This window comes from Coregonus lavaretus, assembly GCF_964263955.1.
Source record: "Coregonus lavaretus genome assembly, chromosome: 30".
Classification (NCBI taxonomy): domain Eukaryota; kingdom Metazoa; phylum Chordata; class Actinopteri; order Salmoniformes; family Salmonidae; genus Coregonus; species Coregonus lavaretus.
Window position 1 is genome coordinate 26,133,605 of NC_140017.1, and position 24,049 is coordinate 26,157,653.

A 24,049-nucleotide genomic window follows, 5' to 3' on the forward strand; every position below is an offset into this window, starting at 1 on the left:
GGATTATTGAGTCAATATTAGTTTTACACTTGAGACATGACTCTGCCGTACTGTAGAACTTGTTAATTGTGTATCTTGTATAATACATTCTATACATTTTTTGTTAACTGTAATTTCGTTCCTTATTGTCCAACTTTCCCTCCATTTCAGTTATTTTTAAGTATTGGTTCCAATAGTTTATATTTCTTTCTAAGAGATTGTCACTTGGATATGCTCTCTACAAGGTTTTATAGTTCTTCCCTATCATATTAACATCATTTTCTGACTCAAATCCACAAGATTTCAAATCGAAATTTCGTGATAAGTAACTTTTAAGTTGCATGGATTTGAAACGATCTACATTGATCAGTCCAAAATTACTTTTTAATTCTGTAATGGAAATAAATGTATTTCCTGTTAGCAAGTCATTTACGGTTTCTATGCCTTTAGTTTTCCATGTCGGCCAATTTTATCGATGAATTCTGAAAAGCTATCCAAGGATTATTCCATAAGGTTGTGTTTCTACTTATGAGTAGTTATTTACAGTGCATTCGGAAAGTATTCAGACTCCTTTTCCTCATCAATCTACACACAATACCCCATATTGACAAAGCGAAAACAGGTTTTTATAAGTTTTTGCTAATTTATTAAAAATAAAAACAGATACCTTATTTACATAAGTATTCAGACCCTTTGCTATGTGACTCGAAATTGAGCTCAGGTGCATCCTGTTTCCATTGATCGTCCTTGAGATGTTTCTACAACTTGATTGGAGTCCATGTGGTAAATTCAATTGATTGGACATGATTTGGAAAGGCACACACCTGTCTATATAAGGTCCCACAGTTGACAGTGCATGTCAGAGCAAAACCAAGCCATGAGGTCGAAGGAATTCTCTGTACAGCTCAGAGACAGGATTGCGTTGAGGCACAGATCTGGGGAAGGGTACCAAAACATTTCTGCCCCATTGAAAGTCCCCAGTAACACAGTAGCCTCCATCATTCTTAAATGGAAGAAGTTTGGAACCACCAAGACTCTTCCTAGAGCTAGCTGCCCGGCCAAACTGAGCAATCGGTGGGAGAAGGGCCTTGGTCAGGGAGGTGACCAAGAACCCAATGGTCACTCTGACAGAGCTCCAGAGTTCCTCTGTGGAGATGGGAGAACCTTCCAGAAGAACAACCATCTCTGCAGCTCTCCACTAATCAGGGCTTTATGGTAGAGTGGCCAGATGGAAGCCACTCCTCAGTAAAAGGCACATGATAGCCCGCTTGGAGTTGCCAAAAGGCACCTAATGGACTCTCGGACCATGAGAAACAAGATTCTCTGGTCTGATGAAACCAAGATTGAACTCTTTGGCTTGAATGCCAAGCGTCACGTCTGGAGGAAACCTGGCACCATCCCTACGGTGAAGCATGGTGGTGGCAGCATCATGCTGTGGGGATGTTTTTCAGCGGCAGGGACTGGGAGACTAGTCAGGATTGAAGGAAAGATGAACGGAGCAAAGTACAGAGAGATCCTCGATGAAAACCTGCTCCAGAGCGCTCAGGACCTCAGACTGGGGCGAAGGTTCACCTTCCAACAGGACAACGTACCCTAAGCACACAGCCAAGACAACGCAGGAGTGGCATCGGGACAAGTCTCTAAATGTCCTTGAGTGGCCCAGCCAGAGCCCGGACTTGAACCCGATCAAACATCTCTGGAGAGACCTGAAAATAGCTGTGCAGCGACGCTCCCCATCCAACCTGACAGAGCTTGAGAGGATCTGCAGAGAAGAATGGGAGAAACTCCCCAAATACAGGTGTGCCAAGCTTGTAGCGTCATACCCAAGAAGACTTGAGGCTGTAATTGCTGCCAAAGGTGCTTCAACAAAGTACTGAGTAAAGGGTCTGAATACTGATGTAAATGTCATATTTCAAATTTGCAAACATTTCAAAAAAACAGTTTTTGCTTTGTCATTATGGGGTATTGTGAGTAGATTGATGAGGGAAAAAATTTGTTTTATCCATTTTAGAATAAGGCTGTAACGTAACAAAATGTGGAAAAAGTCAAGGGGTCTGAATACTTTCCGAATGCACTGTATGTAGGTTAGATGTTTAGAAACACTCCAGTACAGGAGAGGATGACATCTAAATCGGGAACCCTCCACTTACATCGCTGTGTCACTGAGCTCAAATAATCTGTTATGGTCTATAACCAACCAGGCACTGGATCTGTATGTTGCATTTACCAAACCAAACCAAATCAATAAGGTATAGCTAACATCCAGGGGCAATATGTATTGTGCTATCTGTGGTCATTATTCCTCAGCACCTGGCTTCGAGGAGGCAACACAACAGATAATCAAATAGTACTGGTGCCTTCCTCAGCTGTGACTACCCACCTCATCACAGGAACAACTAGAGCAGGAGCGATCCCATAATTCAGTGTGTAATCAGTACCTCATCACCCGGCCTCTTGTCTTTGTTTAAGCTGCTCATCAGTAATGGAGCTCCACACTTGGCCAGATGGGTCAATCCATAATATAAGGCAGGGTTGGAATGAGGAGAACCCAAGATTGACCTTCTCCTCCAAATACTTGTGTGGATTAGTTTGAGTTCCATTGTGGAATTGGCATAATGTTCCTTAATCTTGATATGTGTTTTTTTATCAATAATGTTTAACCTGGCACTATTCATCAATATAACTATTCATCAATGCCAGCCTATAGATTAAGTTGACAACTGGGCAGAAGTGGGATTGTGTCAGTGAAATTACCCCCACTGGACCTTAGTTGCCCCAGGGGCTGGTGGAATGACATGGGTGGTAGTAAAGAGTGCTGTCAACAGAATGGTGGAGGCGTACAATTATTAATTATTGCCCCTGCTGGACAACTAGTTCCACAGAGAAATGTTGAAATATGCAGGGTAATTTGGTATGTAAATACATACTGTATGCCTGAATACTTAAATACTGTGCATTTGTATTTTCCCACCCATTCCTAGGGATAGTTACAATTCAACTGTTTATGCATTTATCTCTGACGACACATGCCCTCTCTCTCTCCATAGACTCGAGGGACCGCTGATCACTGAGAGGAGGAAGGGGTGGAGCAAGTGGAACAGAGAGAGAGAGAATTGGAGACAGATGATAAGAGCGTCTGCTAAATGACTAAAATGTAAATGACAAGAGGGCATGAGGTGAAGTATCAGAAAAAGGGTTAAGACAGAAAGAGGGAGAAAGAAGGACCAAGACCAGAACATTTCTGTTTTTAAATAGAAATTTGGAAGGCATAGTGCTTTTAGAAAGCCTATTGATGTTTCTTTGTCATTTTGGAGTTAAATGTGGGGGGGGGGGTTGAGGAGTCTTCAATAAAGCCCTTTTGTGGGGAAAAACTCATTCTGATTGGCTGGGCCTGGCTCCCCAGTGGGTGGGCCTGGCTGCCAAGTGGGTGGTCCTATGCCCTCCAAGGCCCACCCATGGCTGCGCCCCTGCCCAGTCATGTGAAATCCATAGATTAGGGCCTAATTTATTTATTTCAATTGACTGATTTCCTTATATGAACTGTAACTGAAATTGTTGCATGTTGTGTTTATATTTTTGTTCAGTATATATTATTTTCATATAATCCTATCATCTCAGCAGTGAAGGCTGCTGAGGGGAGGCTCATAATAATGGCTGGAACGGAGTAAATGGAATGGCATGAAACACATGGAAACCATGTTTGATGTATTTGATACCATGCCCCCTATTCCGCTCCAGCCATTACCACGAGCCCGTCCTCCCCAATTAAGGTGCCCCCAACCTCCTGTGCATCTCAAGCTTCTAAAGTTTGAGCTATTTGTTGCATGCAGCACTGAGGTCCATGGCTCTGCTGCCATGTGATATTATGACTGTTTACAGTTTTTGTTTTGCCACTTGTGTATGACATTTTTAAAAAGTATTCATACAATGGAAACATACCAACCATAGCCCTAGCCTCAACCACAACCCTAATCCTAACCATAACCTTAGCCCTAAACCTAACCCTAAGTACAATATAAATACGGCGCAACAATGGGTAATTACAAAACTTGTTACTGTACTTATAATTACCCAGTAATAAGGGAACTGTAATATAAAGTGCATTTATTAAGCTACAATATACACTGTTTTAGGACCATTCAATATAATATGGAACCTATTCACATTTCATGACAAGGCAATGTGTTGAATTTACCATGAGAGGACTGCATGTGGGAAGAATGGCCAGTAGAGGGCACTATGAGTTCATAATAGAAATCCTTTGAGAGTGATCCAGTGGTTTATTCCCCCTCCACTACTCTCGCTCTCCCTCCTGCTCCCTATCCCGATCTACATCTTTCTCAACTGTTGTAATGTGTTTGGGCCTGACAAGCCCCATATGGCATTGTATGGTATGACGTGCTGCACAGATGTCTATCTTTCTGAGCAGTGTGAAAGGACATGATGACGATGACTATAACCCCATGTATCAAATTGGATTCGTAACATATCAAACAGATTGCAAAAATCTTATATCATACAAATTGTAAAATTTGTGACATATCACACAAAATGGATGACGTAGTACACAATTAGATGACGTAGTACACAATTTGATGACGTGGTACACATATGGGGACCCGTTTTGGTTCGTGAGCACCACTTTCAAAACTAGTGGCTGAAATTATACAAAAGTTTGAGAGTGCATCTTTAATACAAGGCAAGCCTTGTGCAAAAGATTAGACTCTCAAAGCTGGAACAACTACAGTGCCTTCAGAAAGTGTTCACACCCCTTGACTTTTTCTGCATTTTGTTACAAACTGAGTTTAAAATTGATTAAATTTAGATTTTGTGTCACTGATCTACACACAATAGCCCATAATGTCAAAGTGGATTAATGTTTTTAGAAATGTTTACAAATTAAAAATGTAAAGCTGAAATGTCTTGAGTCACTAAGTATTCAACCCCTTTGTTATGGGAAGGAGTAAGTTCCCGAAATAAGTTCAGGAGTAAAAATGTGCTTAACAAGTCACATAATAAGTTGCATGGACTCACTGTGTGCAGTAAGTGTTTAACATGCTTTTTAAATGACTACCCCATCTCTGTGACTACCCCAAACATACAATTATCTGTAAGGTCCCTCAGTCAAGCAGTGAATTTCAAGCACAGATTCAACCACAAAGACCAGAGGGTCTTCCAACGGTTCACAAAGAAGGGCACAAATTGGTAGATGTGTAAAAAAACAAAAAACAGACATTGAATATCCCTTTGAGTATGGTGCAGTTAATAATTACACTTTGTATCAATACACCCAATCACTACAAAGATCCAGATGCCCTTCCTAACTCATTTTCCGTAGAGGAAGGAAACCGCTCAGGGATTTCACCATGAGGCCAATTGTGATTTTAAAACAGTTACAGTGGCTGTGACAGGAGATAACTGAAGATGGATCAACAACATTGTATTTACTCCACAATACTAACATAATGACAGACTTAAAAGAAGGAAGCCTGTACAGAATAAAAATATTCCAAAACATGCATCCTGTTTACAACAAGGCACTAAAGTAATGCTGCAAAACATTTGGCAAATAAATTAACTTTTTGTCCTGAATACACATTTGTATGGGGCAAATCTAACAACACATCACTGAGTACCACTCTTCATATTTTCAAGCATGGTGGTGGCTGCATCATGTTATGGGTATGCTTGTCATCAGCAAGGACTAGGGAGTTTTCTTTGATAAAAAGAAATGGAATAGAAAAAAGCACAGGAAAAATCCTAGAGGAAAACTTGGTTCACCTTTCAGCAGGACAATTACCGAAAACACAAGGCTAAATACCAAGATGACGTTGAATGTTCCTGAGTGGCATAGTTACTGTTTTGACTTAAATCGGCTTGAAAATCTATGGATTTGATGATCAACAACCAACTTGACAGTTTGAAGAATTTTTAAAAGAATAATGGGCAAATATTGTACAATCCAGGTGTGTAAAGCTCTTGGAGACTCACAGCTGTAATCGCTGCCAAAGGTGATTCTAACATGTATTGACTCAGGGGGTTGAATATTTATCTAATCAAGATAGTGTTTTATTTCCATTAATAATACATTTTAAAAATTGGACATTTTCTTCCACTTTGACATTGGGGTATTTTGTGTAGATCGTTGACAGAAAACATCAATTAAATCCATTTTAATCCCACTTTGTAACACAACAAAATGTGGGAAAAGTCAAGGGGTGTGAATATATTCTGAAGGCACTCTATATAGCAGAGAAAGACTTGCAGTCAGTTGTGCCAGAGAAAGAGTAAGTAAGTGTTTTCCTTGGCTCATGAACACTTAGTGGAGGAGATCCAATAGCAGTCAGCACTCCTGGTCAGGTAGACTGATGAGAAAGGAGAACTAGTAATACAAACCACCTCACTCCCTCCGGGGTGACTCAATACAAAATACAACTCTCCTACAATTTGCCACTGACGTTTTAGGGCATGATAAGAGGGTGTATGTTCACGTTGTCTGTATTGAAGGGCCTGAAATGAGAAAAGATGGGCTGGCCGCCAAATGCAGCTGTAATATTAGTTGCTTACCTTAGCACTGTACTGTATTGGATGTAAAGGACCTGCTGTAGGGCCCTGCACGGCAGTGACACAAGGTCTATAAATAAACCCCAGGCTGAGGCTGTGTCCCAAATTGCACCCTGTTACCTATATAGTGCACTACTTTTGACCAGTGATCTATGGGCCCTGGTCAAAAGTAGTACACTACAAAGAGCATAGGGTGCCATTTGGGACGTAGCCTGAGTCCTACAGGCTGACTGAAGGTCCCTCACACAGCCAGGCAGGCAGGGGAAGACAAAGGGTCTGCACCAGTGACTAATGAGACTGGCTGATCAGTTACCACAGAGGTTGACAGCTAAGGACCCTCTCTGTGGGAGAGGAGAAACACAGGTAGATACTGTAGGTGACGAGGTGAGCCCAGGAGAGGCAGGTAGAGAGAAACTAGCATCCCTGAAGGAGCTTTCTACACTGTACAGGGAACAACCAACCATGATCAGAGGCTCACATTTCGAGTTGTTGAGAGTTGTGTTTAATTTGTCATTAGAATTGTACATTTCTGGTTGGGATATACTGTAGAGTTTGTGTAAAAGGGAAAATGTAGTTGTCTGTAGAGTCTTGTCTCTGGATTGGGTTTCCAGGTTATGGTATGGAGCCAGACGGTGATCTGAGAGACATGAGGTCAGGGCTCAGGGTGGACAGCTGAACCTCACGTTCTTTACCGGAGTCAAACTCACTAGCCTGTCCCGCCATCTGTACCCCGCCACACTTTCCCGACGATCCACATACTCTACCCCATGCAGAGGGATCAATTGACTTTAAACATAGCTTGGGACCGTTGGTTATTACAATTAACAACATTATTTTATCTAAAATATATCAATGGACTCTACCTAAATGCACATTGCTGAATTCCAAGTAAACAACACAACTGCTCTCGGGTAAAAACTTTTTTTAAAACTTTTTTCAATCTGAATACGTTTCCCTCAAAGGCACAAAAAGTAATGTATTTATTTTGACTGCATCATGAGAGAAATACCTAAGAATTGGGCATGAGTGCATGGATAACCTCCAACACCTGGAGAGTGTCCACTGGTGGCATTTGTTGTTGTTTAAATATAGACTGACACCCAATGATGCCACTAACATGCTACCCAGACCGCACGCACGCGTGCGCCCACACCAGACGCGATCAGGACACGCAGGTTGAAATATCAAAATAAACTCTGAACCAATTATATTAATTTGGGGACAGGTGAAAACCATTAAATATTTATGGCAATTTAGCTAGCTAGCTTGCTGTTGCTATCTAATTTGTCCTGGGATATAAACATTGGGTTGTTATTTTACCTGAAATGCATAAGGTCCTCTACTCCGACAATTAATCCACAGATAAAACGGTAAAAGTTTGTTTTCTAGTAATCTCTCCTCCTTCAGGCTTCGTCTTCTTCTTTGGACTTTATATGGCCGTTGGCAACCAACTTTATGGTGCATTACCACAACCAACTGGACTGGAGAGTAGACCTCAGTTCATATTTCAATCACCCACGTGGGTAGATGCTCCTAAAAATCAATAAGGAGATGGGAGAGGCAGGACTTGCAGCGCGTTGAGGGTCACAAATATAACCGAGTTCTATTTTAGCGCCTGGCCACGCAGACGCTCGTTGACGTGTGGGTGCAATGATTGAATAACATGTATGTGTACATTTATTTTGCAACACGTGCGGTGTGGTCAGCATGTAAGACTCCTGATGAGATGTTTCCATTTGCTCTGTTTAGCTTTTGTAGACTTTGATAAGGTCCATGCTTCCATTGGAGCTGGGGGTTAATGCTGTTGTGGCCTCTCTTTGTGTAGTTTGCCGGACAGGCATCTGGACTCCACTTCTGTTGCCCAATTTCCAGCCCCATTCAGGGGGACAAAGGGAGAGCAGGCACCCGGTTGTCCATGAGCACTTCCATCATGTTGGGCTCTCAGTAAGAGACATGGAGACAATGCATTGAGAGGGCAGGGGCACACAGAGGCTGGGCCGGGGTGGAGGCAGAGAGATGGAGCCTGCCCTGGGGAACAGTGTGTCCTTCTCCCCAGAGAGTACAGGCACCAGAGGCTGTGCAAGAGGCAGATTGCAGCTCGATGAGAGGGAGGAGGAGTGGGTGTGAACCAGCACCTGTTTAATAAATCACTATGGAATCTGGGGTCTGTGGAGGCTCGGTGGCAGACAGTGTTAAAGGGCTGAGCTGCTCTGGACTGTGGATCACAGTGGAAGGCTATCTTCATCATCATCATCAGAAGTACATGTACTGTAGCAGCAGCAGAATGTCATTATCCTTTATCATCATCATTATGATTATAATTCTCTTCAACAGGAGGAAAAGCAGCGATAACTTAGTGATCATCAATAAGTGATTAAAGTCACCACCATAATAATCCTCATCATTATCCCCTTGATTACAGTGCTGTTGGTCAATAGCAACATATGCCCTCTGTGATGTAGTTTTCATCAATTTGTGTTAGCCTACTTATAGGCAACACATGACATTAATCATTTCAGCCAATTGACAGGCTAGGATTATGTTTATTGAATTACCTATAATTGCTTTGCCATACAATGTTAGGCCCATATGAGTTGGGGTCGAAGGAAACTGACACCTGCAATTACTGTAAAGATTGACATGGCTGAAACGCAGATCTTTAGGTTGTGAATCATCTCACCGTCATCTGCAGTCATCTAGCCATGCGTAGCGCAGCAAATGGATTTGAAGATGTCGCTCCTGTCTCTTTAAGAATACATCCTTGTATTGGGGATGGTTTTGTAGCCGAAAGCTGTGTGCACGTAGTTCATTCAGCATGTGCGTCGGATGCCATTCGTAAAGTGGTGGTCTCTTATTCCAATCACAGGGCACGCATACAGAGATGCGAGCGGGACCGCAACTTCTCTGGACGAAGCTGTCTTGTTTATATTTGATAGAAGATTAATATATTTACGTATCGATATCTTGTTTTACGGTAGAACGATTCGCTACAAGATGATTTCATTATGATTTTGCGTGCATAATGTGCGGGGGCGAAGTGATGTTGCGATGTATTTCTTCGGGCGAAATTGTCACGGGGTCCGGAGAGCTGTTGTCATAAGTTCTGCGGGGTGATTTTAACCGCTTGAAAAAAATTCAGCTGAGCTCGTAGTAAGCACTGTAATTGTTTACCTCTGTTAAATTTGCATACCGAATGTGACGGAGGATTGAAAACCAGTTTGGACATAGACGGACCTGTCACTACGCTAAAATGACAAGCTACAAGAATATGGAGACACATACCACCCATGTCCTGCTATTGACGGTATCAATCATCTGTACCGTCTCGGGTAAGAGAGAAATTACAATATGAACTCTTCTCAACTTGTACGTGTAGCGGATGCGTCAAGTACAGGTAACTGCCAAAATAAAATAAACACTTGAGTAAATTATGGATACAAGGTACATTGAAAGTAGGTGCTTCCACACAGGTGTGGTTCCAGAGTTAATGAAGCAATTAACATCCCAGCATACTTAGGGTCATGTACAAAAATGCCCATTTGCCCATTATTTTATCTACAAGAGATCTGTGACTTTGAAAGAGGTTCTCAAAGGAGAATTGTGTGTGTGTGTCACCAGGTCTCAACCCAATTGAACACTTATGGAAGATTCTGGAGGCAGCGTTTTCCAACCCCATCAACAAAACACCAAATTATGGAATTTATCGTGGATGAATGTTGTTGCATCCCTCCAGTAGAGTTCCAGACACTTGTAGAATCTATGCCAAGGCGCACTGAAGCTGTTCTGGCGGCCCAGCGCCCTATTAAGATACTATGTTGGTGTTTCCTTTATTTTGGCATTTACCTGTAGGCTAGGCTATGGAACAATGTGTTGATGGGATTCATATTCAATTAAAAGTAATGCAAGCTGTTGATTTCTCTATTTTTGTTTTACATTATATTTATTATTTTAAAAGGCTATATCACAAGGGAATGCATCACAAGGTTATGCAAATCAATGTATTACACTGTAAAACACTGCTTTTATCCAAAACATAGCATTATCGTGTGGCGTGTGTTGAATCACGTTTGATAAAGAGACTCCCGAGTGGCGCAGTGGTCTAAGGCACTGCATCGCAGTGCTAGCTGTGCCACTAGAGATCCTGGTTCGAGTCCAGGCTCTGTCGCAGCCGGCTGCGACCGGGAGACCCATGGGCGGAGCACAATTGGTCCAGCGTCGTCCAAGGTAGGGGAGGGTTTGGCTGGCAGGGATGTGGGTTCGTTTCCCACGGGGGGCCAGTATGAAAAATAAAAAATAAATACATGTATGCATTCACTAACTGTAAGTTGCTCTGGATAAGAGCGTCTGCTAAATGACTAAAATGTAAATACATTTAAAAAAAATCCATGAATCATAAAACTTTTAATTTGTAAATGGAAAATGTAATATATTGTAAAGTCCAAAACATATTGAGAGGAAAACAGTAAATATGATAAACAAAAACGTTATAATTGTAAACAAAAACTAATCAAAAGGTATTGCAAGCCAGAAATAAATGATATCAATGATAAAAAAAAGAAACAGGATTTTTCTTTTCAATTGAATATGTTCACTAACAAGGTTTCCATCCAAATCCGCATAAAAACAATATGGCACATTTTCCCACCAGAGATGTTTCCATCAAATTGACTTGTTGCAGATAAAAGGCTGTGTGTGATGACGTAGTGCACATAAAAATACATTTTGCGGTTAAATTCCCATGTACAGAATAAAAAATAAGTAAAATGGGTTTCCATCGCATTTTCAACTCTGCTGATGGATTTCTCACAAAAAAATGTTGCATTATATAGTGAGTGTGCCCACTCTGGTATTGGCACGTGCGCTTTAAAGCCAATTTATCCTTGCTGTGGTAATATGGTCCGGAGGCTCAGTACGGAAGGTGTGACGCAATTGTGGAAATTTGTAACAATGCGGAGGGTTCCGTATAGCTACGCATTTACATGATTGGTTGACGGTAGGTGGGGGCTGGAGGTCCTGTATAAACACAAACTCACTTCCTTCACAACAGCTCTGCTCCGCGAAGCACAAGAAGTATGAATGCTCTGACTTCTTCGGAGGCCGCATTACAGTAAATGCTGTACCGCCGCTGCAGACGTCAGATTGACCATGCAGAGCCTTTTAGCCAACAGCGCTAGTGTAGCCTATATAATGAGGTTAAATGGACAAAAGAACAAGTATAATTATTATAATAATTATTATTTATTTATTTGACGGCAGCCGATCATCATGTCACCAGAATAAGACCCTAGATATTTATTGGAAAGGAGCATCAAGCTCATCACCTTGCACTTTCACCACCCTGTGAAGTTCATCATAATTTATTTAATTTGTAGCTTAATAAACTGCTTGCTTTCCTGACAAGTTGTAGTGGGAGTACCACACGTCATCACGTGACTCCACGTTTACTTTGATACGATGGTTATATCAATATTTGCACATAAAAGCTTTCCACAGACATTCCTCGCATAATTCATTTTACAGACACAAAAATAGCCCTTGTCTAGCGTATTTTGTTTTGTCGTCATTTTGTTTTACCGAAAAATGTTCTGTTTCCATCAGGCCTGTCATGAAATGTTTTGTCCGACGTACTTTACTTGCATAAAAAGGTTGGATGGAAACCTGGTTACTTACAAGCAATCTGCTCAGCTTTGTTCACAACTTATCCTCACCCCTGCTTGCATTTCTCAAGTCTCTTCAAATCACATTTGTAAGGTTACACTTTTTTTTCCCGCTACGCTTTCATTTTTGAACCAATGTTCATGTCTAGGTGGGGTTTAGAAGTGGGGCGAACTAAATTGGTTATTATTGGTAAATACATTTGGAGTGAGAGTTCAGCGACCACACCCACAGAACGCATCATCAACGTTGTCATCCTTTACCTAGCTATATCACTCGCCATGCTGCGGAACACTGTGCCCAGGTGTCGTACTGCCGGCTTGCAGAGCATATGCCGCGTTCAAGACAAAAAAACTAAACAAAAACACGCTCCGGCTGGGAAAAATCGTTTTGATCGTCCAACTCTGAAACTGGCATTTTTCTCGAGCTCCGACTTTCCAACCTGAAGATCACTGACGTCATGATTGGACCTCTTTTTTTTTTAGGTAGACTGCAGCACTATGACATCCAGATGGTCACTACCAATATTACAAGTTATTTCTCATGTAGGCTGCCATCCTACTCAAAATAAAATCAAGTGGGATGGAACAAATTGGCTATAGCTACTGCTGGTGACATGTGACCATAGAGCTGTCCAGTGGGAAGCAACTCGATACAACACGGGTAAACTGGTCATTCACACTGGCTTGTCATGCTTCCCGTGAGCAGTAACGTTAGCTAATAATTGGCATGTCACGATGAAATACATGGTGATCAATATTACAAGTTAATTATCCCTCGCTCATCTAAATAAACAAAACTATATTTTACAAGTTTTAGCCACAGATGAAAGTGGAAACTTGCACCAGGCTGTTACTGCCAGCATGGGTGGGTAGGTTTGTTCGAAGTCTGAGTTCACGGGCTGTGGGTGTGGTCGTTGAACTGTCACTCCAAATGTATTGACCAATAGTAACCAGTTTAGTTCGCATCCCCTTCTAAATCTCACCCAGACATGAACATGGTTCAAAAGTAAAAGCGTAGGAGAAAAAAAACATTGTAACCATATAAATGAGATTTGAAGGGAAGACCTGGAAATGCAAGCAGAGGTGAGGAAAAGTTGAGAACAATTCGTTTTTGATCAGTTTTTGTTTACAATATTTATTTGTTTCTTCAATACTTTTTGAACGTTATGCTATATAAATTTTTCCGTAAAAAAATCCTATAGTTTTACGACTCATGAAAATAACTCCCAATACTTTCTTTAATCAAATGTGATGCCATAGGCGTGTGTGTGCACGCATGCTTTCATGCCTGTATGTCATTTACATTCTATCCCCGAGACACCCCTCCCATCAAACTCTTTTTAAGTCGCTGTCAGATCAAGCTGGTGCGATATGGTGTGAAGTGTATTGAGTGATATGCTTCACACATCCTGAGGTTTCTTATGCATGTTTTGTGTTGTTGACACTGACAAGGACTCACAATTGACTCATAGGACATCAGTGCAGCTGCCTCAGTCACTGTGAGCATCCATGTCATAGGCTACAGTCCTATGATGAAAGGAAAAGTACTACAAGATTTGAAAATAATGACCCTGAGACAGGATGATTGATGTCAAAAACATGAACTACTCGGGTACAATTGAAACCACGGTCATGTTTAAAAAAATAAATAAAAATGTTTACTTTACAGACACAAATGATAGACAATGGTGTACTACAGGGGTGCGTGTAGGACAATGCAGCATCATCATGTTAGCAGCAGGGGTCTTGGTTGACTTTGGTCTCCACTTTCAGTCAGTCTCTGAAAACAGCACTACCTTACTTTATTGTGAGAACAGGGCTGTTAATGCATGGTCTCCATTCTCTCTCTGGAGTCCATCAATATGCCAATACTTTCTCAAGTTGTTTTTGAACTTGTGACAGTGTGTTGAATGTGTCCTCCTAAGCCTCTGTTTGATTGCGTGAAAAATAGGGATCCTCCACAAATTGCATTCGATTGAAGGCAGAAAGGGAGGAGAATTGTGTGCCTCGGGTTTAACGAGACGGAGTTGCCAGAGCCAGCGGTCTCTGCTTAACATATTGATTGCAGTCTCTGCACTTAACTTGCCTCATCAGAGTATTTCACACGTACAGACTGATCAATCTGAATCAGGTCGTAATTAAATTGCTTTACTCTCTGTAACAACGAATCACTGCTATTTCAATGAAGTTAAGTCGAATGAATTCAGAGCACTTGGTGTGCTTGGCGTTATACTAATCCAATGCTAAACACCCCTCTAAAGGCAACAGTTAATGAAATAGCCTACAGAGATGTGTGTCGAGTTCCTCCTCCCCCTGGTTACTTAGCTAGTGAAACATGACTGCAGGTTCACCCAAAGCCTCTCAGAGCTGCACTTAATGAAAATGGTCTCTGGTCTGGATGATGAAACCACAACAACAGTGTCTGCCCACAGCCTACTACTGTACAGTACACAGCCTGGCTTGAGTCATTTCACTGAATAATGTCCTGCTTCTGGGACATACTGATGACATCATTGAACTGAGTCATGGTCTGTAAGGGCAGCTGCCAGGCAAAGGCCCTGTCTCAGATGGGAAATATGAGACTATAGCACGCACAGTGCATTCGGAAAGTATTCAGACAACTTGACTTTTTCCACATTTTGTTACGTTACAGCCTTATTCTAAAATTGATTACATTATTTTTTCCCTAATCAATCTACACACAATATCCCATAATGACAAAGAAAAAACGGTTTTTTAGAAATTTTAGCAAATTTATAAAAAATAAATACCTTATTTACATAAGTAATCAGACCGTTTGCTGTTAGACTCGAAATTCTGTTCAGGTGCATCCTGTTTCCATTGATCATCCTTGATGTTTCTATGACTTGGAGTCCACCTGTGGTAAATTCAATTGATTGGACATGATTTGGGAAGGCACACTCCTGTCTATATAAGGTCCCACATGTCAGAGCAAAAACCAAGCCATGAGGTCGAAGGAATTGTCCGTAGAGCTCCGAGACAGGATTGTGTCGAGGCACAGATCTGGGAAGGGTACCAAAAATGTCTGCAGCATTGAAGGTCCCCAAGAACACAGTGGCCTCCATCATTCTTAAATGGAAGAAGTTTGGAACCACCAAGACTCTTCCTAGAGCTGGCCGCCTGGCCAAACTGAGCAATCGGGCGAGAAGGGCCTTGGTCAGGGAGGTGACCAAGAACCCGATGGTCACTGACAGAGTTCCAGAGTTCCTCTGTGGAGATGGGTGAACCTTCTAGAAGGACAACCATCTCTGCAGCACTCCACCAATCAGGCCTTTATGGTAGAGTGGCCAGACGGAAGCCACTCCTCAGTAAAAGGCACATGACAGCCCGCTTGGAGTTTGCCAAAAGGCACCTAAAGGACTCAGACCATGAGAAACAAGAGTCTCTGTTCTGATGAAACCAAGATTGAACTCTTTCGCCTGAATGCTAAGCGTCACGTCTGGAGGAAACCTGGCACCATCCCTACGTGAAGCATGGTGGTGGCAGCATCATGCTGTGGGGATGTTTTTCAGCAGCAGGGACTGGTAGACTAGTCAGGATCAAGGAAAAGATGAACAGAGCGAAATACAGAGAGATCCTCAATGAAAACCTGCTCAGGAACTGACTGGGGCAAAGGTTCACCTTCTAACAGGACAACGACCCTAAGTACACAGCGAAGACAACACAGGAGTGGCTTTGGGACAAGTCTCTGAATGTCCTTGAGTGGCTCTGCCAGAGCTCGGACTTGAATCTGATTTACAGAGACCTGAAAATAGCTGTGCAGCAACACTCCCATCTAACTTGACAGAGCTTGAGAGGATCTGCAGAGAAGAATGGGAGAAACTCCCCAAATACAGGTGTGTCAAGCTTGTAGCGTCATACCCAAGAAGACTCAAGGCTGTAATCGCTGCCAAAGGTGCTTCAACAAAGTACTGAGTAAAGGGTCTGAATACTTAAGTAAATAGATAGAGGGTGGTCCTCTGTAGCTCAGCTGGTAGAGCACGCCAAGGTCTGCTAAATGGCATTATTATTATTATTATTATTATTATTATTATTATTATTATTATTAAATGTAATATTTGTGTATTTTGTATTTTTATACATTGGCAAACATTTCTTAAGCTGTTTTTGCTTTATCATTTTGGGGTATTGTGTGTAGATAATAAAAATACATTTAAAAAAAAGTAACATTTTAGAATAAGACAAAATGTGGACAAAGTCAACGGGTCTGTAACATGCACACAGAGAGTCAATGGAAGACTACAGGTTTAAGACTGAGAGCATTACTATTAGTCCGCCCTCCAAAGACCATTTGACAGCGTGCCAAGAGTAGCCAAACTTTTCTCCTTATGACTCTCGAATGCTTCTCAAGGGCTTTTGGGTCCGTTGTGTTCCCAGGACCGACCTAGAGGGGTACTCTTACCCTGAACAACAACAGGATTTGAAGTGAAACAGGACGTAGTTCTCCCTCTGGTTTCGTTGTTTTCACACCATGTTAGCATGACGGGGGTACATTTATGCCCTTGGGGAAGAAAGACACTGACGCATGCTTTAATATTTATAAATATTAATTAATGAAAGAAGCCCAATTTACGTAATGTCATAGCTAGCAGCCATAGGCCAAATATAGCCTTGATCAACAGGGCTGTAAAGATGGGGCTTGATCTTCCCCTAAGCTCTTCTCCTGCTAACTGCCTGCTTAATAAGGCAGAAGTGTATGAGAAGCCATGAGCCAACATGTGGGTGGGTGTCTGAAGTTGCAATTAGGACCAATTCAATAGCTTGTCTATCAGAGTGCTTGGCTTCTTTCGCGTTTCGCGGTCACTCTCCGACAGGGCTTGGTTGCTTGCTCTGCTGTGGATGTTTCATGTTCTCCGTGAATAGCTTTTACTATCTAAATAAATCTACAGTGTATGAGGATGGATGTTATTTAGCCCCATCATCCTTGCATAATGAGTTACTCGTTATCTATAATATGATTAGCTCTCTTGATTCTGTCGCACAGTATGCGAGTGGTAGATGTAAATGGAATTGGAGTTGTATTACTACATAAAGGTTAGTGCTTTATTAACCTAACGAGGGGAGAGAATGTCAGCTTCATTCTGGAAATCTGCACAACATCTATCTAATAAGGTATAACCATAACAGGAGCTAGCTATTTGCTTTAAGTTTCCTTCCCACCGGAGATACAGAAACCTTTTAGTAGCCATACAGCGCTCCAGACAGATTCTCTGTTACTCTGTACACAACCTTCACTGCTGCGTGGAGATATCCTTGAGAGGCTGGTAGAGAGTGATCACCTTGTTTGAGGCCAACAGCCTCTCATTCAATAGGCCCCTCCCTCTGGAAGACATTTCAAGGTTGGCCACAATTCAGTCTTATGGACAACCTGGGCTCCTGCTGATAGCGCTGAAAGCTTCTTCTGTGTGGAGTGTGTTCAGTGAAGGAATAGTCTGATTGTGAAGTGGGTGTATCTACATTATTTCTCCAGTGTGTCATATTACAATAATGACACAAACCTTATATAACCACTTATTGGATCAACACAGATGGGAGCATTTTGTGACATAGCACAGATTTAAGATTTTGCTTTGTTCTGTGTTTATTTAATGTATTCATTTATGTGGAAATGTTGATTTATGAATATGCCCTTCCCTTAGCTGTTCACCCTTGTGTTTTTATTTCTTTAGTTCATTTGGAAACAAGGATTGACCTAGAATTATAATTTGGGGCAAATCAAGTCACACCAAAGCATTCTAAGAATTCCATATGCACATTGATTTCTCTGAGGACCCACCATGCTATTTATTTCATGTGGTTGAACGCTATCTAGGCCAAATGGGCCATGAGTATTAGCTGAATGTTTGGACCGCTTTATAGAAGCCTTCAATATAGGCAATTACATGTTTTTGTTTGTCACAAACATGGTTGGTTGCTCATGTTTTTCTCTTTGAAAGGTGCACTCAACTGCCACCCACAATCTTCTTGTCATAAATCAAACACAGCCTGATTACACATCAAAGCAGCCTTACAACGTGACCCAAATGAACTACCCTCCAGTGCATGACTCTCTGTGTTCACTAAAAGATCCCATGGCACTTATTGTAAGAGTAGGGGTGTTAACCCCGGTGTCCTGGCTAAATTCCCAATCTGGCCCTCATACCATCATGGACACCTAATCATCCACAGCTTCCAATTGGCTCATTCATCCCCCCTCCTCTCCCCTGTAACAATTCCCCAGGTCATTGCTGTAAATGAGAATGTGTTCTCAGTCAACTTACCTGGTAAAATACGGGTTCAATCATTTAAAAAAAATGCATTATAACATTGGCTGAAATAGTACTCACACAACTGTCATGTTTCAAACTATGCAAATATGTATGTGGGTTATATGGAGAAACAGTCAATTCTCAATCCTCTCTAAAATTATTTGATTATATTTTAGTTCAATGGAGGGGTGATGCAGAACAGCTCTAGGCGTTCCATGCTTTTCTTACCTCTTGTTCTGAGCACCTGAGATTCACTATGCAGTCTGACACGTCAAATCAGTTTCCTTGATCTTTTGATTATTTGTGAGGACAATGTTCTATACACAGATCTTTACAAGAAACCCACTGATCGTAACAGTTTGATGGCTGATAGCTGTCACCCTCTTCCCTTGAAAAACATTTGGCCCTACAGCCAGTTCTGTTGAATCAAAAGAATTTGCAAAAAACAATCACACTTCGACAGAAACATGGCTGAGATGCAAAGACATTTCTATGAAAGGGGGTACAAAAATGGTCAGATCAATACTGCTGTTGAGAAAATCCCAAACAAATTGGGATATGATCTCTTTCAAGGACAGCTTCGCAAAAATAACCATTCTTGCATTCTCACTACGCGCTATTCAAAGTGCTCTGAACAAATTAAGGGAATCGTTCACAAACATTGGCACATAATAAGATCTGATGACAGTATTGGTAATGTGTTTTCGCACCCTCCCTTGGTCGTATTCTCCCGGGCAGAACTCTCAGAGATCAATTGGTAAACTCTGATTTACCACCCCCAAAATACCCCTTGCGCCACTACCGGATGGAAACTACAAGTGTTCAATGAAATGGCACTTACAAATGTAGATCCTTCAAACACCCCCAAACAGGGAAACAGATCCCAATCAAATGTGTTATCACGTGCTCCACTAAGGCAGTTATTTATCTTATAACTTGTCTTTGTGGTAAAAATAATGTGGGCAAAACGAAGCGCAAATTAAAAGTAAGAATCTCTGAGCATCGTAGCAACATTAGGTGCAAAGACTCAACGTACCCAGTTGCTGCCCACTGTTTGGAAGCGAACCACCCTATTTCGTCCCTTCGCTATATCGGCATAGAACACATCACACTCCCTAGGAGAGGGGTTGACCTTGACAATTTATTGTTAAAATGAGAGGCCGCCTGGATCTTTAATTTAAAGTCCCTCGCTCCCTTCGGTCTTAACGTAGCTTTTGATCTGAAGCCATTCCTGTGATTTGTGTTTTTGCTATCCATTTGAAGTAATATTGTGTTTGTAGGCCTATATGATGTAGCCTAATTGTATCTACAGTGCTATGAAAAAGTATTTGCCCCCTTTCTAATTTTCTCTACTCTTGCATATTTGTGATACTGAATGTTATCAGATCTTCAACCAAAACCTAATATTAGATAAAAGAACCATGTCGTCCAAAAAGTTATACTTTTGAATCATCTGTCCATAGAACGTTCTTCCAAGAGTCTTGATGATCATCCAGGAGCTTTTTGGCAAACTTGAGTCAACTTTTTGGACGAGATGGGTCCCATTATGCCTGGCGAAAACCAAACTCTGCATTCCACAGTAAGAACATCATACCAAAGGTCAAGCATGGTGGTGGTGTGATGGTTTGGGGATGCTTTGCTGCCTCAGGACCTGGACGACTTGCCTTAATAGAAGGAACCATTAATTCTGCTCTGTATCAGAGAATTGTACAGGAGAATGTCAGACCCTCCGTCTGTGAGCTGAAGCTGAAGCGCAGCTGGGTCATGCAGCAAGACAATGATCCAAATCACACAATCAAGTCTATATGAAAATGGCTAAAAAGCAACAAATTGGAAGTTTTGGAATAGCCTAGTCAAAGTCGAGACCTAATCCCAATTGAGATGTTGTGGCAGGACTTGAAACGAGCAGTTCATGCTTGAAAACCCACACTTCACTGAGTTATAGCAGTTCTGCATAAACTTTGTTTATGAAATAAATATGTAATTGTTGTGTTATTTGTTCACTTATGTTCCCTTTATCTAATATTAGGTTTTGGTTGAAGATCTGATAACATTTAGTATCACAAATATGCAAAAGTAGAGAATTAGAAAGGGGGCAAATACTTTTTCATAGCACTGTATGATCATATGTTATCCATTCATGCTTTTTTATATGTACTATTGATATTTGTAAATCGACCAATGAAATCATGGCCCAGCCGGCCATGATTACAGACACCTGTGCGTGTGTGTGTGTCCTTTTTGAAACCCTATATAAACTGGTGACCCGCAGTGTTTGGCATTATACCCTGATGAAGACAGCTTGGCTGTCGAAGCGCTGGAAATAAATGTATTGCATCTGAGCTCCTAGAGTGTGCAGCTTTCCTTTTCTTCATAAAGCAAACGTCCTGATTTATACACTGAACAAAAATTATATAAACGCAACATGCAACAATTTCAAAGATTTTACTGAGTTACAGTTCATATAAGGAAATTAGTCAATTAAAATAAATTCATTAGGCCCTAGTTTATGGTTTTCACATGACTGGGAATAAAGATACGCATCTGTTGGTCACAGATACCTTTTAAAAAAAAAAAAAAAAGGAGCGTGGATCAGAAAACCAGTCAGTATCTGGTGTGACAACCATTTGCCTCGTGCAGCAGGACACATTTCCTTAGCATAGATTTGATCAGGCTGTTGACTGTGGAATGTTGTCACACTCCTCTTCAATGGCTGTGCGAAGTTGCTGGATATTGGCGGGAACTGGAGCACACTGTCGATCCAGAGCATCCCAAACTTGCACAATGGGTGACATGTCTGGTGAGTAAGCAGGCCATGGAAGATCTGGGACATTTTCAGCTTCCAGGAATTGTGAACAGATCCTTGCAGCATGGGGCCGTGCCTTATCATGCTGAAACATGAGGTGATGGCAGCGGATGAATGGCACGACAATGGGCCTCAGGATCTCATCACGGTATATCTGTGCATTCAAATTGCCATCGATAAAATACAATTGGGTTCGTTGTCCATAGCTTATGCCTGCTCATACCATAACCCCACCGCGACCATGGGGCACTCTGTTCACAACGTTGACATCAGCAAACCACTCGCCCACACGACGCCATACACACGGTCTGCCATCTGCTCAGTACAGTTGAAACCAGGATTAATCCGTGAAGAGCACACTACTCCAGCATGCCAGTGGCCATCGAAGGTAAGCATTTGCCCACTGATGTCGGTTACGACGCCGAACTGCAGTCAGGTCAAGACCCTGGTGACAATGACGAGCTTCCCTGAAATGGTTTGACAGTTTGTGCAGAAATTCTTTGGTTGTGCAAAGCCCAAAGTTTTATCAGCTGTCCGGGTGGCTGGTCTCAGACTATCCCGCAGGTGAAGAAGTCGGATGTGGAGATCCTGTGCTGGCGTGGTTACATGTGGTCTGCGGTTGTGAGGCCGGTTGGACGTACTGCCAAATTCTCTAAAATGACGTTGGAGGTGGCTTATGGTAGAGAAATTAACATTACATTCTCTGGAAACAGCTCTGGTGGACATTCCAGCAGTCAGCATGCCAATTGCACGCTCCCTCCAAAACTTGAGATAATAATAATAATAATAATAATATGCCATTTAGCAGACGCTTTTATCCAAAGCGACTTACAGTCGTGTGCATAAATGTTTACGTATGGGTGGTCCTGGGGATCGAACCCACTACCCTGGCATTACAAGCGCCATGCTCTACCAATTGGCATTGTGTTGTGACAAAACTGCACATTTTAGTGGCCTTTTATTGTCTCCAGCACAAGGTGCACCTGATCATGCTGTTTAATCAGCCACCTTGATATGCCACACCTGTCAGGTGGATGGATTATCTTGGCAAAGGAGATGTAAACACATTTTTGCACAAAATGAGAGAAATAAGCTTTTTGTGCATATGGAAAATGTATATATTTTATTTCAGCTCATTAAACATGGGACCAACACTTTTTACATGTTGCATTTTATATTTTTGTTCAGTGTACATCAAAGCAGCCTCCAAGAGAACAGGTGTTGTGATGCCCTCGGTGCCACAGCGTTTGCACTGATTATGCACTTGTCACAGGAGTTTGCTGCTTCTGGTTTTCAAACAGCCAGATAAAGGTGTTTGCCTTTCAACTATGGCTGAGCTGTCTGCTATTCCCCAACAAAATTATAAAACACATAAGCTTTATGGCCTGGCCTGTTGCTTCTGCTATGATGTAAGTACCCATTAGCCCTCAGTAATCCCAGAGAATGGCATTATGGGAAAAGCAGCAGAGACTCTCCTCTATTGTCTGATTTAACTTCCTGTGGGGGAACTCAGCCAAATATGCAGATCAAGTCCCAGCATCTGTGAACCATAAGGGGAGATGAGACCGGTCAAAACAACAACTCAGCTGGGATGGTTTTAGAGTTGAAAAAGGGAAAGAGTGATGGAATGTAGCATGATGAAGGCTGCAGAGAGATGACAGTCCAGAGGGGAATAGTTTTAAGCTGAATATTAAATGTGCAATAATATTTTTTAAATGTTTTTTTTATTCTCTTTCCTTGCTTTTTGTCATTTATGAAAGCATTGAGAGAGCGAGATTGAAGGTGCTACAGCTCATCTGATATTACAAGCACTCATCCGCATCCTGCATTAGTATTAGCCGCCCTCGTGTGTAACCTGTGGGTTTTAGCTGGTACGGCTACTGTGGTGGGATTGTTGTTTGGGTGTTTTCCTCAGGTTCATCGCATGTTGGTCAGTGTTTCTGATGTGGATCAAATGAGTTCAGGGTAATTCCACAGTAACGGAATTACGCTGAGATTCCGAATTTTCACTTGAAAATGTATGCCAAACAAAAAACATTGTTTTTTCACAAACCATACATCTCTATGCACAAGGACTACTTCTAACAATTTCCACAGAAAATTTGACAAACACATTTACTTGAACAGTACAGATGCATAGTTTGGTAATAGAATGACGGCACAAACGACACAAACCCTATGGTTTGTTCAACTTTGCAATACATTTTTGTTTGGTGTTCATTTTAAAGTGAAAGATCTGAGTTTCAGCGTAATTCTGTTACCTTGGAATTGCCCGTCATAAATAAAACATCTGCTTACAGCTAAAAGCTTGGATTTGTCCACACGCCTCAGATGTAACTACTATAGTGTAGCAGCCAGCATGTATGTCAATAGGTTACTGTTTGCTCCTCCTCACCATACGCTTCTGGTAATGGAACATTTTCACTTCACTGGAGATTATAGACGGACTGCAGTAAAAATAACTCTAACACGATATTCAATGGCATGGTGAACATTCAGAATCGGATTCAGAAAATCTTAACTGTTGCATTGCGGAGCTATTAATTTGAAGCAGTTTAAAAACCACAGTTAAATAAGGAAGCAAAAAATAAGATGGACAAGAAAAACATAAGATGACAATTAAACAAAGGCGACTTAAATGTTTGTACCGCTTTAGAAGCCTCTGTTATCCTCAGTGACATGTTTTTCTCTTAGTCACAAACCGCAAGCATGGTTGGTTGCCTGTGTTTTTGTCTTTAAAAGGTGCACTCAACTGCCGCCCCACAATCTTCTTC

At 41.6% G+C, this 24,049-nt stretch overlaps 1 pseudogene across 1 annotated transcript in view; it reads left to right on the top strand.

Annotated features, from left to right (window-relative positions):
- The first annotated feature begins 9,793 nt into the window (after positions 1–9,793).
- The window catches only part of LOC311106176 (roundabout homolog 2-like), a 55,021-nt pseudogene continuing 40,765 nt past the window's right edge, over positions 9,794–24,049 (top strand). The window contains exon 1 of the transcript in view: positions 9,794–9,872. The product of the transcript in view is annotated as a roundabout homolog 2-like (transcript). The remainder of the gene's footprint in view (positions 9,873–24,049) is intronic.